This window comes from Pleurodeles waltl, chromosome 1_2 (genome assembly GCF_031143425.1).
Source record: "Pleurodeles waltl isolate 20211129_DDA chromosome 1_2, aPleWal1.hap1.20221129, whole genome shotgun sequence".
In the NCBI taxonomy this organism is placed as follows: Eukaryota; Metazoa; Chordata; class Amphibia; order Caudata; family Salamandridae; genus Pleurodeles; species Pleurodeles waltl.
This window is the reverse complement of record NC_090437.1, coordinates 1,005,012,793-1,005,027,439: the sequence shown is the minus strand read 5'-3', so window position 1 is coordinate 1,005,027,439 and position 14,647 is coordinate 1,005,012,793.

The following is a 14,647-nucleotide window of genomic DNA, read 5'->3' as shown; positions in this document are numbered from 1 at the left end:
CTAGGAAGGGACCCCTGCCTAGGTACAACTCGGAAATCCTATTTAGTAGCTACCGACTCACAAAATGGGGTTGCTACATGCTAAAATGCATTTTACTGTTAAAGTGTGTCATACATCTGGCCCACAGTCCCATGTCCTGAAGTAAATAAAAAAATAATATAATGAGGCAGGTTAGGGTGCCCCTAGGTCCCATGGGGGGAACCTAAAGGGACCTGCCCCCTGCGGGGGCAAAAATAAATAGTGGCCCCCTTCCCCAGCCATTGAAAGCCTGAGGATCCTACCCCCTTTGGGCCCAAATAAAAATAAAAAAAAAGAAGAGAGGGGCTCCCTCCCTGAGCCAGGTAAGTACGGAAGTGGCACAGCAAACAATGGTTGCCTTCTTTATCTCGCTATATTCCTCTACGCATGCGGTCACTTCGGAGACCTACAAGGACTACTTTGAAACACTCCAGCTTCTGTGGCTGGATGATGGTCAAAGACATTATTTAGACGCCTGTTAGAAATGGGGTTTCTGGTTGGCTAGGATATGCACCTCAGCCAGGCAGAACTTACCCACTCTAGTCAGGGCAAGGGAGTTACACGTCCAAGATAACCCCCTTGGTAGCTTGGCACGAGCAGTCAGGCTTAACCCGGAGGCAATGTGTAAAGCGTTTGCACAACACACACACACATGTGACGCAATATCCCCTCCACAAAGGAAACACAACACCAGATTATATGAAAATATACTGTATTGTACACAACGTAATTATTAGACCAACATCACATAACAGTACTATCCTGCTACCTTAGCAGTTGTCAGAACGTTACACATTAGTTACTCTGCAAACTAGCAGTAGTCACACATAACACACAGATTACTCAGTATTCTGCAACATAAGCAGTAGTCAGGAAACACGTTATCACATTAGGACACTTGTCATAAGAATATCATAAAACGCCCATAGTAGGAACATTAGAAAATCTATGGCAAGTTAAGCAAACATATTAGCAAGTCATGCCCATAAAAGGAACATGTGCACACATATGTAAAAGCATCATAGAACAGGTAGGCAATATATCATAATGGCAAAGTCTGTAGAAAGAACTTTAGATTATAATTATATTGGTTTCTTTAAACAGTACCTGTTTTGATGAGGAGGCACTTCCAGTGCCTAAAACAACCAATGGGGCCCCCGGCGCTCTTCTGCGCAAAACGGGGGCCTCCTGACAATTATGGGAACGAGGGGGGTAGCACACACCCCCTCAGTACTCCTATCGGGCCCCTGCAGGGGCCCGTGATCACTGGGGCCCCCCTCGGACCTCCACCGGCCCTCCTGAGGGGGGCCCCGGTCGCCCAATACATTTTAAGTGTAGAGGGGGCGATCGCGCCCCTAGGTCAGTGACCGGGGAGAAGGGAACTCCCGTTCCTCCCCGTGTCCTGCGTGCCAGGGGGCAGCCGCCCTTGTCCGCGGTGCGGCTGCCCCAAAAGGAAGTATCAGAAGCAGGGACCTTCGTTGAGGTCCCTCACCGGCTTCCTGCGGCAGCTGCACCCGGTTTGGTGCACGGACCGCTCCTGCACGGACCGCTCCTCTGCCGTTCCTCGTCCACGAGGGAGGCAGTTTCGGAAGCGGGTGCGCGTGTGCCCCGGGGGCGCTCCGCAGAGCGCGTCACCTGGGGGCACAACAGGAGCGGCCCCAAACCTCTCTGCACTCCAGCAAGTGCCCCGGGGGCAGAATGAACAGCGCGGTCCCTGCGACCGTCCTGACGCGGCGCCCGGGCCGCGCCGGTGATTTTACAACACAACAAAAAGCACTGGAGAGGGCGCGAAGATCCTCCCTCAAGCCCGGGTTGCGGCGGTGATTTTACCCAACAACAAAGCACTGTAGGAAGGCGCAACGGTCCTCCTTTATGCCCGGGTTGCGGCATTGATTTCCTTGGGCAAAAGAAAAGCGCTTTCAAAGCGCTAGGACACCTCCAAAGCCCAGGCTGCGGCGGTGATCTTTTTCCAGCAATTGAAAGGATGCCTTTTTCTACAAGCACAAAGAACATTGTCTTCGTGCCCTGGGGGCACCGGTAAACGCGCAACGCTCGCGTTTTACCAAAGTAACTTCTCCGGGCTGCGGCGGTGATTCCTCTTAGCAGAAACGCGCTCCAGGAAGCGCGAGGGCACCATTTAAAGCCCGGGCTGCGGCGGTGATTTCCTTTAGTCAAAGAAAATCGCTTTCAAAGCGCGATAGCACCGCAACAGCTTTAACAATTAAAAGAGTATTTTTTTTCTCTTAAAGCATCCTGGGCAAAGATGTAAAAGATCGTTGCAGGGGTCAGGGGCCACAGCACCCTGCCCCTGGGAACAACTACACAAGAAGGAGCACAGGGCTGGTGGGCCCAACTACAGGCCAGCACAAGGGGTGCAGATGGTGGCAGTTCCTCCTAGTGACCAGGCAGGTCACAGGTCAGCACAGCAGCAGCAGTCCATGGCGGTTTCCTGGTGAGTCCATTCATCAGCGTTCTGTGTCCAGTTTCAAGTTCCAAGAATGTTCAAATTGTGGGGAAAATTCCCCTGTACTTATAGTCCTGTTTTTACAGTGTTTTACAGTGGTAGGGAGAGGAGGTTCCAGCCAGTTACAACTGGTTCTGGGAGTGCCCCCTCTCTCCTTTCAGCACAGGCTCCAAACATCAGTGGGGGGTTAACGACCCTATTGTGTGAGGCCAGGGCACAGCCTTTACAAATGTAGGTGTGCCCCGCCTCTCCCTTCTCTCAGCCCAGGAAGACTATTCAGTATGTAGATGCACCTCGGTGACACCTCCACCCTACCTGTGTACAGGCTGTCTGAAAAGTATGCACAAAGCCCCAACTGTCATCCCGGCCCAGACGTGGATTGGAGTCAAGCTGCAAAACACCAGAGTCATATGCACAGATAAATGCTCACTTTCTAGAAGTGGCATTTCTGTGATAGTAATAAAAAATACACCCACACCAGTAAGCAGTATTTATTATCACCATCACAACCATACCAAACACGCCTATGCTACCCCTCATAAATCAGACAATACGCCTTACACATAAGGCAGGGCATTTCTAATGCAATCCTATGAGAAGGCAGCACTCACAGCAGTGAGACACCAAGTTAGGCTGTTTGTCACTACCAGGACAGGCCATGCAATATGGCACATGTCCTGCCTTTCTACATACATGGCACCCTGCCCATAGGGCTGGCTAGGGCGTACTTTAGGGGTGACTTACATGTAGTAAAAGGGGAGTTCTGGGCCTGGCAAGTAAATTTAGATACCAGGTCCCTGTGGCAGAAAACTGCGCACACAGGCCCTGCGCTAGCAGGCCTGAGACAGGTTTGAAAGTCTACTTCAGTGGGTGGCGCAAGCAGCGCTGCAGGCCCACTAGTAGTATTTAATTTACCGGCCCTGGGTATAGAGATACCACTGTACAAGGGACTTATAGGTAAATTAAATATGCCGATTAGGTATAAGCCAATCATACCAACTTTAGATGGGAGAGCACCTGCACTTTAGCACTGGTCAGCAGTGATAAAGTGCTCAGAGTCCTAGAGCCAACAGCGAGAGGTCAGAAAAACCAGGAGGAAGGAGGCAAAAAGACTAGGGATGACCATGCGTATGGCCAAAAGTCAAACACAACCCCCTACCAGCCAAAAGCCAGGGGAGAACAATCAATACCTTGATGGACTTCCCTGATTGGGGCGATAGAACAAGGACCCAGGCCCACAACAGCAGGGTCATGTTCCAGTTCTACGCCTTCCTGACTCCACTGGGATCTCTCTGTCAATGCGTCCCAGGCAGCCTAGACCAACCCACGGGGATTCTCTAGCTGCCAATGGTTAGAACCAGGCCCCAGGCCATCTAGGAGCCTCTGGTCTCTGAAACCATAATGAGTGGGGGGCGGTAGCCCCAGGTGCAAAGCAACCTGTCTCCACTCCATTTCCGATCAGTTCAGGGGCTCTACCCTGCCACTGATCCACCAACCTAGGGTCCGCACCCATAGGTTCTACAGGGGCTAGAGGCGAGGCTCTCCTCCCTCTACCCCTCCTTCTAGGATCTCGCCCTCCTCTCCTAGGAGGGGTATCACCAGAATCCACACTTGCCAGGGTGCTGGGTACAGCAGCCCTGCACAACTTTCTCGCCAGCCCAGGATCACTACCTGGCGACTGACCACCCAACCTAGGGACGACACCCTTGGGTTGCACCGGGGTCTGGGGCGGGCTTCCCCCTCCCTGAACCCCACTTCCAGAGTCCTGCGTCTCCCCACCTCGGGAGAAGCCACCAGAAGTTTCACACTGGGGGTGACCACACTAACCGCCCCCCCAACCAGATCAGAGTTTACCCCCTGAACCTGTCTATCTAGTCCAGGGACGACACCCTTAGACTGGACTCTTGCCCAGCGAACCAGGACTTCCTTGGGAGCACATCTACCCCCTACCAGATCAGAACTTACCCCCTGAATCTGGCAATCCAACCCAGAGTGACTACCCTGCGGTTGAACCACTGCCTGGCGCACCAGGACTTCCTTGGGTGCACACGTACTCCCCATCAGGTCAGAGTTTACCTCCTGAACCTGATCATCCAACCCAGAGTCACCACCCTGCGGTTGAATCATTGCCTGGCGCACCAGGACTTCCTGGGGGGCACACCTACCCCCCACCAGAGAAACACCTTCCCCAAGGGCCACACAAGAGTCTGGCTGGCGCAGGTCTCCTGACCTCTGCCCATCTGACAGAGTCTGGATTCCCCCCAGCCCAGAAATGGTCTCACCAAGGTCATTCCTGGGGGGCTCTGCTCTCAGAGCTGACCCCTGACCCTCCAGGTTCTCCACTGGGGCCCGCAGCCCCCTCTCAACCCTATGCCTGGATTTCCGCCTCCTCCACTGTAGAGCGAGACTACCAGACACCAGGACCGGCGGAACGCTATCACCAGCCACCCGCCTAAGTCCTAATGACAAAATGGGATCCTTCTGAACAGCTGGCCCTACGGCACAGGTTAGGCTCACCTCCTGGCGTTCACTCATGGAACCTTCCAGGAACTGGGACGGGATCTCGGGCACCTTGGGCCTCAGCCCAGCCCCATTCCCTCTCCTCTGAGACGGGACATGGGGTCCCTCACCCACCCCAGTCCACTGGGACCTACCTTGGACACTCCATTCCTTTCCCACCACACCTTGTTGGGAAACACCTAGACCACTCTCATTAGGAACACCCCCTAATGCCACGCCAGACCCTCTGGTACGCAACCAGAAGTCTGCCTCCTTTGCGAGCTCCCTGGGGTCAGGGAGCTCACACACTGACAAGTGTTGGCGCAACTCTGAAAAACAACAACGAAACAGGTGCTCTCTGAGAATCAGATTAAACAGCACTTCAAAATTGTTTATTGTGCTACCCTTCACCCATCCATCTAGTGCAATGCAGCAATCCTCCACAAACTCCTCCCAAGACTGGTGGGACAGTTTCTTACCACCCCTAAACCTTTTTCTGTATTCCGCAGGGGAAAAACCATACTTCACAATCAGTGCGTTCTTCACAGCGGAGTACCCCTCCTTGTCACTCTCTTCTAGAGTCAGTAGGGCATCCCTCCCCTCCTCAGGAATAAAACTCCCTAGGCCAGTTCCACAATCCTTCTCAGGGATCCTGCGCTCTACCAGAGCCTTCTCATATTCCTTTAACCACTGACGTATGTCACCCCCCTCTTGGAACCTAGGTACCAGATCTATGGGTATGTGAGGAACATCTTTGCTACAGCACTGTACATTGCTGCCACCACTGGACTCCACCTGCAGTGCTGGTGAGTCCAGAACCTTCAGACTGCGCTCTAGAGCGAGTCTTTCTCTGGCAAAGGCCCTCTCTGCCTCTGCCATTCTCTCCTGTACTAAGGCCTTCTCTACCTCAGCCCTTCTCTCCTCAACAGCTAGGCGCGCTAACTGCAACTTCAGTTCCCTCTCTTCCCGCCTATCTCTTAGCTCATCAGGCGTCAAGGAATGAGAGGTAGCCCTGCTTCTTACACTGGACCCAGCAAGGGACCCCCTATCACTGGGGCCTTCCCTGTCAACTGGCATCCCCAACCGGTCATTCTCACCCTCCTGATCAGTCTCTCTACCACTCTCTAGGGATGAGGTCTGGGAGCCCTCCCATTGGGAACCCTCGCTACACTCAGGATCCTCTGGGTACCCCCTAAGCACACTCCCTCCCTGGGTAAATGTCACAAACCTTTCAAAGAAATTCAGAGATCTCCTGAGGTCCCCTTCTACAGGCAGCCCTCTCTCTCTACAGAACCCCTCTAATTCCCCCTGCGTGTAAAACGGCAGGTCCTCTAAATCAAAGGTAAGCCCCATCTTGAAAAGGTACAAATAACTCAACTGTGACAATCACAATACCCAAGTGTGAGAACTGAAAACAGAAAAAATTACCAAAGAGAGAAAGTTAAGAGAAGCCAAACATGTGATGGTCTAAACGCAATCCTTGTAGTGAAATAATGAGTCACAATGGTATTGTGCAAGCGCAAGTCCTATCCTCACCGCTGACGACCAATGTTAGAAATGGGGTTTCTGGTTGGCTAGGGTATGCACCTCAGACAGGCAGAACTTACCCACTCTAGTCAGGGCAAGGGAGTTACACGTCCAAGATAACCCCTGTTCACCCCCTTGGTAGCTTGGCACGAGCAGTCAGGCTTAACCCGGAGGCAATGTGTAAAGTGTTTGCACAACACACATACACATGTGACGCAATATCCCCACCACAAAGGAAACACAACACCAGATTATATGAAAATATACTGTATTGTACACAACGTAATTATCAGACCAACATCACATAACAATACTATCCTGCTACCTTAGCAGTTGTCAGAACGTTACACATTAGTTACTCTGCAAACTAGCAGTAGTCACACATAACACACAGGTTACTCAGTATTCTGCAACATACGCAGTAGTCAGGAAACACGTTATCACATTAGGACACTTGTCATAAGAATATCATAAAACGCCCATAGTAGGAACATTAGAAAATCTATGGCAAGTTAGGGAAACATATTAGCAAGTCATGCCCATAAAAGGAACATGTGCACACATATGTAAAAGCATCATAGAACAGGTAGGCAATATATCATAATGGTAAAGTCTGTAGAAAGAACTTTAGATTATCGTTATATTGGTCCCTTTAGAAAGTACCTGTTTTGATGAAGAGGCACTTCCAGTGCCTAAAATGAATAATGGGGCCCCCGGCGCTCTTCTGCGCAAAACGGGGGCCTCCCTGGTCTCCTGGGGTTAGGGGAGGGCGGCACGCACCTCCTCCGTAACAACAATGGGCCCCTCTGGGGACCGTGAACACTGGGGGCCCCCCTAGGCCTCCACCGGCCCTCTCGAGGGGGGGCCCAGGTCTGGGAAACCTTTAACAGGGGAAGGGGGGCGCCTCGCACCCCCTCCTAATTGAAACACGGGCCCCTCCGGGGGACCTGCTAACTTCTGGGGTCTCCCTGGGCCTCCGTGGCCCTTCCTCGAAGGGAGACCCCTAAATTAAATACTCCTGGCCCGCGAGGGGGCCAACAAGAGAGCCGGGGGCCAGGGCGAGCCTCTGGCGAGGCTTCCGCCCGCCCGAGGTAACAGGGGAGTCCTCCGGGACTCCTGCATGCGAGGGAGAGGTGTCCTCCTCTCCCTCGCCAACCAGATGAAGTTGCGGCCCAAGGTGGGGCCTGCTGGTGCCCCGGGGGCACTCCTCGGAGCGATCCCTACCCCGGGGGCACCGCTAGGAGTGCGCTGGCTCCTACAAGCACAAAGAAGGTTGTCTTCGTGCCCTGGGGGCACCGGTAAACGCGCAACGCTCGCATTTTACCAAAGTAACTTCTCCGGGCTGCGGCGGTGATTCCTCTTAGCAGAAACGCGCTCCAGGAAGCGCAAGGGCACCATTTAAAGCCTGGGCTGCGGCGGTGATTTCCTTTAGTCAAAGAAAAGCGCTTTCAAAGCGCAATAGCACCGCAGCAGCTTCAACAATTAAAAGAGTGTTTTTTTTCTCTTAAAGCATCCTGGGCAAAGATGTAAAACATCGTTGCAGGGGTCAGGGGCCACAGCACCCTGCCCCTGAGAACAACTACACAAGAAGGAGCACAGGGCTGGTGGGCCCAACTACAGGCCAGCACAAGGGGTGCAGATGGTGGCAGTTCCTCCTAGTGACCAGGCAGGTCACAGGTCAGCACAGCAGCAGCAGTCCATGGCGGTTTCCTGGTGAGTCCATTCATCAGCTTTCTGTGTCCAGTTTCAAGTTCCAAGAATGTTCAAATTGTGGGGAAAATTCCCCTGTACTTATAGTCCTGTTTTTACAGTGTTTTACAGTGGTAGGGAGAGGAGGTTCCAGCCAGTTACAACTGGTTCTGGGAGTGCCCCCTCTCTCCTTTCAGCATAGGCTCCAAACATCAGTGGGGGGTTAACGACCCTATTGTGTGAGGCCAGGGCACAGCCTTTACAAATGTAGGTGTGCCCCGCCTCTCCCTTCTCTCAGCCCAGGAAGACTATTCAGTATGTAGATGCACCTCGTGACACCTCCACCCTCCCTGTGTACAGGCTGTCTGAAAAGTATGCACAAAGCCCCAACTGTCACTCTGCCCAGACGTGGATTGGAGTCAAGATGCAAAACACCAGAGTCATAAGCACAGATAAATGCGCACTTTCTAGAAGTGGCATTTCTGTGATAGTAATAAAAAATACACCCACACCAGTAAGCAGTATTTATTATCACCATCACAACCATACCAAACACGCCTACGCTACCCCTCATAAATCAGACAATACCCCTTATACATAAGGCAGGGCATTTCTAATGCAATCCTATGAGAAGGCAGCTCTCACAGCAGTGAGACACCAAGTTAGGCTGTTTGTCACTACCAGGACAGGCCATGCAATATGGCACATGTCCTGCCTTTCTACATACATGGCACCCTGCCCATAGGGCTAGCTAGGGCGTACTTTAGGGGTGACTTACATGTAGTAAAAGGGGAGTTCTGGGCCTGGCAAGTAAATTTAGATGCCAGATCCCTGTGGCAGAAAACTGCGCACACAGGCCCTGCGCTAGCAGGCCTGAGACAGGTTTGAAAGTCTACTTCAGTGGGTGGCGCAAGCAGCGCTGCAGGCCCACTAGTAGTATTTAATTTACCGGCCCTGGGTATAGAGATACCACTGTACAAGGGACTTATAGGTAAATTAAATATGCCGATTAGGTATAAGCCAATCATACCAACTTTAGATGGGAGAGCACCTGCACTTTAGCACTGGTCAGCAGTGATAAAGTGCTCAGAGTCCTAGAGCCAACAGCGAGAGGTCAGAAAAACCAGGAGGAAGAAGGCAAAAAGACTAGGGATGACCATGCGTATGGCCAAAAGTCCAACAACGCCCTATTCATGGATGATGATAATGTTTAAACAATTCAGGCATTGCCTGGTGACAAGGCGCCTGGCCTTGATGGCTTTACTGCCACTTTCTACAAAGAATATGTTGACCTTTTGGCACCCCACCTCTTTAACATGTAGACAGAATACATGGCAGCAGGGGTTCTCCCTCCATCTTTGCGGGAAGCACTGATTGTGACTAATCTGAAATCTGGCAAAGATTTGTGCAAATGTGATTCATATCGCCCACTTTTATTGATCAACATTGATAACAAAATCCTGGCCAAATGGATTGCTTCTAGATTGCTCCAACTGTTACCACTCATTACATGCCTGGACCACTCCAGGATTATTCCGGGCTCATCTACAGCTCATTATTTACGCAGTTACTTCACAGTAGCGCAGTCGGTTTACCTATTCAGTAACGCTGCTGCAGTCTTTTTAGATGCCACCAAGGGATTTGGAGCCTGATTTATACTTGTTTAGCCCTGAATTTGTGTCATTTTTTGATGCAAAAGCATTGCAAACTTACAAGTTCAATTATATGTTGTAAGTTTGCACCGCTTTTGCATAAAAAAAGAGCAAATGCGGCACTAAAAAAGTGTAAATCAGGCCCATGATTCCTTGGAATCGTCTTAACTTTTCTCGTTGTTGACCCGATTTGGAAAAAGTTCTGTTTCTTTGTCTTATTGGGCTCCTGTGCGGAAAGCTTGAGGCCCATTTGCATATTAATGACTCGCCTTAATTGTTTGCCATGGTGGTAGACCCCTTGGCTGCTTGCCTACAACACATCATACCCACAGGCGCCTTGCATTTATGCTACAGGCGGTGTTAGTGTTTTTTGTACACAGATGATGTTATGCTCTTCGTGAGGAACCCAAAGGAAAACATGGATTTTTTCCTCACCTCACCAGCCGAGTCGACTGCGGTAACGCACTTTATGCTGACATGTCCCACAGACTCATGCATAGGCTCCAATCAATATAGAACGCTGCAGCCAGACTGATTCTCAACCTACCCAAAAGAGCCCACATCTCCCAGCAACTGAAAAACCTCCACTGGCTCCTAGTCCAGCAGTGATGCCACTTTAAGCTTCTCACCCATGCCTACAAAGCCCTCCATGACCAAGGACCCATCTACCTGAACAAGTGCCTGTACCTCCACCACCCAAGCAGAAACCTGTCTGCAGGCGAGGCCCTCACACAGACCCTTCACACCTGTCACTGCCATGCCTGAGGACATTTCTTCTCCTATCTCGCCCCCAAGGTCTTGAACACCCTCTCCCTCTACCTCCTCACCGCCCCTTAACTCAAATACTTCAAGAAAGGGCTCAGTACCTGGCTTTTTGACTGAGACCATCCTCAGCACTTGGATACCCTTTTGGGTGACTAGTCACACTTTACAAATACTTGCTTGATTGATTAATGGATGTGCACTGTCAGTGCTGTTCTACGCCAGGGTGGATTTTCTGCACTTGGCCTGGTACTGCCCTGCTGTGCAAACCTTTTTGCAGGAAATTTGTGATGTTTTGATGTTGTTGATGTGGTGGTGAACTCGCGCGTCCCCCAAAGGCCCACTGCTAACCTTGTTTGGCTGTGTGAGGGATGTCCCCAACAAAGAAAAGAAACTGGTGGGCATGCTCTTGCTATTGGCAAAGTGCAGAGTTTCAATGTACTAGGGCGTTGTAGAGTACCCAATAGAAATGAATGGCTTTGTGATGCAGCCTACTGCCAAGAACAACTAGAAACTTATTGTGACCTGATGCCTGCTGGTTCACGCCTTCAAGAAATTTGGTCCCTCTTTGTGGTCTACTTGGGAGTGCATGCTGATGACACACTGAGAACCTCTCTGCGCCTATTATTGGAACATTAAAGCTAGAAACAATCTATCTGCTGTTTATGCAATTAATCAACGTCTTTTTTTATAGCATGATATCTGCTGCACTGTGGATGCCCTAAATGTTTTCTTGCCCTTCATGGTGCCATGTTGTTCCCACCCCCTTCTCCTGCCCTCCGGCTCTGTTTCCTTTTCAGCTGAATGCCTTTGTGATGTGGCCTATTGCCGAGAACTACAAACTTATTTGGACCTGAAGCCTGCTGGTTCACGCTACTAAGACATTCGGTCCCCCTTGGTGGCCTACTTGGGAGTGCATGCTGATGACACACTGAGAACCTCTCTGTGCCCATTATTGGAATATTAATGCTAGAAACGATCTATCTGCTTTAATGCGCTGAAATTAGGTCTTTATTGTAGCATGATATGTGCCATGCTGTTGATGCATTCAGTGCTTTATTTCCCTTTTTGGTCCCCTCTAATTTTCCCCCCTGCTCCCACCCTCACACCCGACTTCTTTTGCAGCTCTTACATTTTTTTAGGCTTTATGTTTAATGCACAATTTGTATATTTCTGTATGATGTACCTAACATGCTCGTCTTTGCTGCCTCTCCCTGGACACTTTACCCCACGTCTTTGTTTGTGTTTTTTTTTTTTTGTGCAAATTTAATCAATAAAATAAAAAAAGAACACTTTTTAGAAGGGAGAGGAACCCTCCCAAGCCTTCTATCACTCAGGGACTCCATCACCTCTGGCCGGCTCACGTACTATATCTCTGGAGAGCTAACTCCAGAAAACAGTAGTTTCCCTGCTCACACCAGCATAATTAGGGACACTTGTGTTTGGTCCTGCCTGGTGGGAACAATTTAAAATCTCCCATCATGTGGGAGCAAACACAAAGGGGGTCATTACAACATTGGTGGTAAATGCGGCGAACCACCATGCAGAAGACCGCCAACACACCGCCGGGGCAGCGGAGTTCCGCCACAACTATTATGACCCACAGCTCGGAATCTGCAAAAATTTAGACACCCACACAAGTCCGCCCCACCAAAGGTCAGTGATAAACTGGCAATAACAAAACCTCCACCGTCACGCCAACAGGAATACGCCCACACTATTACGACCCATGAATCCACGGAGTGGTCTTTCAACCACGGTATTCCATTAGCGGTACACACTGCTGCGCTCAAAATACACACACATTTACAAAACAATACCAAATTGGACAATTCGAAATACACACATCTGAGACACATACACACACCACACCCACACATCCAATACAATATAAAACACACACCCACATCACCCACAAACCCTTACGACCACAATTGCGACTGAAGGCTAGAGAGACACCACCATCTACAAACTAGCATCCACAGGCTCTCAACACCATCACTCACATAACATCCACACACAAAACACCACACACCCCTAAACATCACCCCACACATCACAACACACACCACCCCACACATCACCCACACCACACCATGGCACCGCAAAGACACCCAAGGTTCTCTGAGGAGGAGCTCAGGATCATGGTGGAGGAAATCATTCGGGTAGAGCCACAGCTATTCGGATCACAGGTGCAGCACACCACCATAGCTAGGAAGATGGAGCTATGCACAGAATCGTGGACAGGGTCAACGCAGTGGGACAGCACCCAAGAACACGGGATGACATCAGGAAGAGGTGGAATGACCTACGGGGGAAGGTGCGTTCCGTGGTCTTAAGACACCACATCGCGGTTCAGAGGACTGGCGGTGGACCCCCACCTCCTCCCCCAACAACTAACAACATGGGAGGAGCAGGTCTTGGCTATACTGCATCCTGAGGGCCTTGCAGTAGTAGCTGGAGGAATGGACTCTGGTAAGTCAAATCTTAACTATTACATCCCCCACCCTACCTGCATGCTATTACATACCCGCACCCTCACCCTCACCCCATCACTCCAACTCCTCACATATGTCCCACTATCACAACCCACACATCCCAACACCAAGCCCTGCATGCAACACCAAAGCATGGATACCCATCACCAATGCATAGCCACTGCACATACCCACACAGACCCCAAAACAATTATCACACAAGGTCCCACACAAGAATGCAAGCACTGGGGTACAGGGTCACCCACCCATTGCACACCATGACACACACAGATGTAATAATCATGCCTTTACACCCCTGCAGGACCCCCTACCCAACGTCACCGGACAGGAGGGTCCAGGCATGTCCACTCCACCCACAGAAGAGGCCCACAGTGTTGACAGTTGCTCTGTCCAACTGGATCTAGATGACCAGCCTAGCCCATCTATGGCCTCAGAACAGTCGGTTCCCCTCACACTGGCACAAGCCACAACAGAGCCTCCCCCCTCTGCAAACACCAGCACAGCACCCACCCAGCGGGCCCATACCTCTGTCCCCAGGACACGTCAAGCAGCAGTGTGTCCACCACTACAGGGAACCCAGACTAACCCACCACCCCAACAACACCAGGGACCTGGGGGCAGTGGTAGTGGGCACACGGTTCAGGGGACAGAGGCCCAGGAACACAGGGGAACTGGGAGGGCTGCTGTGCGACAGGGGTAGGACAGGCTCAGGGAACCCACTCTCCACGAGGCCCTCTTCAACATCATGGGAGCCTACTACTATTCCCAGGAGACGATGGCAACGGTACAGGCCAAGTTTCAGGAGACCCAGCGGTGGCAGGAGGAACAGTATTTGGGGTTCAGGGAGGAACTCAAATCCATCAACACCACCCTGGGCACCATTGTAGGGGTGCTGAAGGAACTCGTCTACACCAAGAGGGACACTGTGGCACAACAAGGGGCCACTGACACTAGCCTCAATGATGAACTGCCCACCACCTCCGCCGGCACTAGTGGACAGGAGGCACCACCACAGGACCACAACACTAGCACCCCACCCCCTGCAGATGGGGAACCACCCCGCAAGTGGTCCCTGAGATCCAGGACAAAGACAGAGAACAATGCCAAGACCCCCGCCAAGAAATGAGACCACCCTGATTGTCATCCTTCTGTCCCACTTTGTCACCCTGTCCATCCTTAAACTGCCCCAGCTCCACTTCCCATCCCCCTTTGGACAATGCACCTGTGAGACTAATAGACTGGACTCTGCCATGGACATTCCTCCACCATCACCCCAGACCATTTTACAACACCCTCCAATATTTAGCACTTTAATAAACACCCTTAAAGCAAAAAACTATCTGGAGTCAGTCTGTGTAACTGTGTAAAAATGCTATATCCATTGTATTGTCAACATACCTATGTCACACAGCTCTAGTCCATGCAGAAACAAAGCAGATGTCACACAGTGGGACCCACATCTGTGAAATTGAAAGGGAAAGTGACAACTCTGGGTGAAAGTGACAGACAGATGAGAGGTAGAACAAGGGTATCAGATG